At 44.3% G+C, this 4456-nt stretch overlaps 1 protein-coding gene across 1 annotated transcript in view; it reads right to left on the reverse strand.

Annotated features, from left to right (window-relative positions):
* Positions 1-133, reverse strand: part of sntb2 (syntrophin, beta 2) — a 10861-nt gene extending 10728 nt beyond the window's left edge. Inside the window, exon 1 of the mRNA XM_083561215.1 lies at positions 1-133. This exon is cut by the window's left edge and continues 683 nt beyond it. The gene's annotated coding sequence lies outside the window, so the exon portion shown is untranslated.
* Positions 134-4456: the final 4323 nt, after the last annotated feature.

The following is a 4456-nucleotide window of genomic DNA, read 5'->3' on the forward strand; positions in this document are numbered from 1 at the left end:
TCATCATCATTGTAATAGTTATAATAATGATTAATTATTATGAAGTAAAGTTTTGAAACACTGGTTTTTCCCTCTGTACTGCGCACTGCACTGAATCCACTCACCACGACACTCCCACTTACTGACACACACACACACAGCGAGGGAGTGAGAAAAACACGCCCACTCTGAACTCCGAGCTCTGATTGGTCAGATCCGCTTCCGGTTTGAAATTGTACTTCATATGTCACCACTTTCAATGAGATTTACATCAAAACAATAATAAAGTCACAGTAATGAAGTAAAATCACAGATACTTCACTAAAACATTAATCACAAGATGAAAAAAAAGGATTATTATAGATTTCAGCTTTAAAAGCTGTTAAAATATTACATTTACATTTACTGCATTTCATCCAGAGCGACTTACAACAGTGTACTCTTAGTGCCGGTCCCAAGCCCGGGTCAATGGGGAGGGTTGCGTTAGGAAGGGCATCCAGCGTAAAACGTGCCAAATCAAATATGCGGATCACAAATGAGAATTTCATACCGGATCGGTCGAGGCCCGGGTTAACAACGACCGCCACAGGTATCGTTAGCCGACAGGGTACCGGTGGAAATTGGGCTACTGTTGGCCGAAGGAGGAGAAGGAGAGGAGGAAGACGTCTACAGAGACGGCAGGAAAAGGAGCAGTGTAGGAGAGTAGAGGTTCGGGTTGGTACTTTAAATGTTGGTACTATGACGGGTAAAGGGAGAGAGGGAGCTGATATGATGGAGAGGAGAAAGGTAGATATGCTGTGTGTTCAGGAGACCAAGTGGAAAGGGAGTAAGGCCAGGAACATTGGAGGTGGGTTTAAACTGTTTTATCATGGTGTGGATGGAAAGAGAAATGGTGTAGGGGTGATTCTGAAGGAAGAGTACAGTAAGAGTGTAGTGGAGGTGAAGAGAGTTTCTGATAGGGTGATGATCGTGAAGGTGGAAGTTGAAGGGATGATGATAAATGTCATCAGTGCCTATGCTCCACAAGTTGGCTGTGAGATGGAGGAGAAGGAAAGATTCTGGAGTGAATTAGATGAAGTGGTAGATGGTGTACCTAGGAAAGAACGATTGGTGATTGGGGCAGACTTTAATGGGCATGTAGGTGAAGGGAACAGAGGTGATGAGGAGGTGATGGTAGGTATGGTTTTAAGGAGAGGAATGTGGAAGGGCAGATGGTGGTAGATTTTGCTAAAAGGATGGAAATGGCAGTGGTGAACACGTATTTTAAGAAGAAGGAGGATCATAGGGTGACGTATAAGAGTGGAGGAAGGTGCACACAGGTGGATTATCTTCTGTGTAGGAGATGCAACCTGAAGGAGATTGGAGACTGTAAGGTGTTGGCGGGGGACAGTGTAGCTAGACAGCATCGGATGGTGATCTGTAGGATGGTTTTGGAGGCGAAGAAGAAGAGGAGGAAAGTAAGGATTGAAAGAAGAATAAGATGATGGAAACTGAAGGAGGAAGAGTGTAGTGTGAGGTTCAGGGAAGAGATCAGACAGGGGCTCGGTGGTGGTGAAGAGGTGCCGGATGATTGGGCAACTACTGCAGGAGTGATGAGGGAGGCAGCTAGAAAAGTACTTGGTGTGACATCTGGAAATAGAAAGCAAGACAAGGAGACGTGGTGGTGGAATGAGGAAGTGCAGGAGAGCATTAGGGGAAAGAGGTTGGCAAAACAGAAGTGGGATCGACAGAGTGATGAGAAAAGTAGGCAGGAGTACAAGGAGATGCGGCAGCAGGTAAAAAGGGATGTGGCGAAAGCCAAGGAAAAGGCATATGAGGAGCTTTATAAGAGGTTGGTCACTAAGGAAGGAGAAAAGGATTTATACTGATTGGCCAGGCAGAGGAACCGAGCTGGGAAGGATGTACTGCAAGTTAGAGCAATAAAGGATGGAGAGGGAAATGTGTTGACTAATGAGGAGAGTGTGTTGAGAAGATGGAGGGAGTATTTTGAGCAGCTGATGAATAAGGAAAATCAGAGAGAGAGAAGGTTGGAGGATGTGGAGTTGGTGAAGCAGGATGTAGATAGGATTAGTAAGGAGGAAGTGAGAGCAGCGATTAGGAGGATGAAGAATGGAAAGTCGGTTGGACCAGATGACATACCGGTAGAAGCGTGGAGATGTTTAGGAGAGATGGCAGTGGAGTTTTTAACCAGATTGTTTAACAGGATTCTGGAAGGGGAGAGGATGCCTGAGGAATGGAGAAGGAGTGTGCTGGTACCGATCTTTAAGCATAAGGGAGATGTGCAGACCTGCAGTAACTACAGGGGAATTAAGTTGATCAGTCACACCATGAAGTTATGGGAAAGAGTAGTGGAAGCCAGGCTGAGAGAAGAGGTGACCATCTGTGAGCAACAGTATGGTTTCATGCCGAGGAAGAGCACCACAGATGCCTTATTTGCTTTGAGGATGTTGATGGAGAAGTATAGAGAAGGACAGAAGGAGCTGCATTGTGTATTTGTGGATTTAGAGAAAGCGTACGACAGGGTGCCGAGAGAGGAGTTGTGGTATTGTATGAGGAAGTCAGGTGTGTCAGAGAAGTATGTGAGGGTGGTGCAGGACATGTATGAGGACAGTGTGACGGCAGTGAAGTGTGCAGTAGGTACGACAGACTGGTTCAGGGTGAAGGTGGGACTGCATCAAGGATCGGCCCTGAGCCCTTTCCTGTTTGCAGTGGTGATGGACAGGTTGACGGACGAGGTCAGACAGGAGTCTCCCTGGACTATGATGTTTGCAGATGATATTGTGATTTGTGGTGAGAGTAGAGAGCAGGTTGAGAAGAGCCTGGAGAGTTGGAGATATGGGCTGGAGAGAAGGGGAATGAAAGTCAGTAGGAGTAAGACAAAGTACATGTGTGTGAATAAGAGGGAGGGCAGTGGAGTGATGCGGTTGCAGGGAGAAGAGGTGGAGAAGGTGGAGGAGTTCAGGTACCTGGGGTCAACAGTGCAAAGTAATGGAGAGTGTGTTAGAGAAGTGAAGAAAAGAGTTCAGGCAGGGTGGAGTGGGTGGAGAAGAGTGACAGGAGTGATTTGTGATAGAAGAGTATCTGCAAGAATGAAAGGGAAAGTTTATAGGACTGTGGTGAGACCTGCGATGTTGTATGGATTAGAGACAGTGGCATTGAGTAAAAGACAGGAGGTGGAGCTGGAGGTAGCAGAGCTGAAGATGTTGAGGTTTTCGTTGGGAGTGACGAGGATGGATAAGATCAGAAATGAGTTTATTAGAGGGACAGCACATGTAGGATGTTTTGGTGACAAGGTGAGGAAGGTGAGATTGAGATGGTTTGGACATGTGCAGAGAAGGGACATGAATTATATTGGTAGAAGAATGCTGAAGATGGAGCCACCAGGTAGGAGGAAAAGAGGAAGGCCAAGGAGGAGGTTCATGGATGTGGTGAGGGAAGACATGCAGGTAGTTGGTGTGAAAGAGGCAGATGTAGAGGACAGGGTGGTATGGAGACGGATGATCCGCTGTGGCGACCCCTAATGGGAGCAGCCGAAAGAAGAAGAAGATCCAGAGCGACTTACGAAAGTGTTCTGAGTCTTTAATAATAAATAAATCAACACTGATTCACTAGATTACAAAGTTAAAACCTTAACCTACTGAAAAGCTGCTAGTTTAGTTTGGTTTGTTTTGGTTTGGTTAGTTTAGTTTGGTTTGGTTTGATTCTGTTTTTGTTCACAATTTGTACAGTGTCCCAACTTTTTTGGAATCAGGTTTGTATTTATAACACATTTTTAAGTTGTTTTGTGTCCAATATGCAGCTGAAAACCACCAGAAAATCTTCTCTGAGGACATGCTCTGGGGACATGCTCTGAGGACATGCTCTGGGGACATGCTCTGAGGACATGCTCTGGGGACATGCTATTGCTAAGTTGCGTCTCAAACAACTCTCTTTCTCCTATATAGTGCACTATATCTATATAAATGTCAGCCATGTTCTACAGTAATGGTGTCCAAATTCTACGTGAACAATTTACATTCACGCCCTCGATTATACCCACAATGCACTCTGATTTTGGTTGTATATTTAATGTGCATGCGCTCATAAGCAGATTATTTCCCCATTCTGCAATGTGAGATAGTGCAAAAAAAGATCTCTTCAGGAAAAGAAGCCAAAACCAAAATTAGGAAATGAATTTAAGTGAGTAGACATGATTCATCTGCCTGTTTCTTCTTTTAGATCTTTATGTTTTAAATACAAAAATAGATACAATCGGAAGCAGTGTGTGTTTTACTCATTCAATTTCTTTTATATTTCAATGTGTTTTTCGATTTAATTGTCAATAAACATCACAATAAGCTATTACACGTGACAACGCAGATGTTGGACATGCTCTGATTAAAGAGCTGACAGAGGAGAAGAAACTGATAGCATTTTCAAGGACATTTACAAGATGGACTTTTCATGAAAAGCTGGACATCGTGAGAAAAGTCACCAA

The sequence above is a fragment of the Silurus aristotelis genome (genome assembly GCF_946808225.1).
Source record: "Silurus aristotelis genome assembly, chromosome: 14".
Taxonomy (NCBI): domain Eukaryota; kingdom Metazoa; phylum Chordata; class Actinopteri; order Siluriformes; family Siluridae; genus Silurus; species Silurus aristotelis.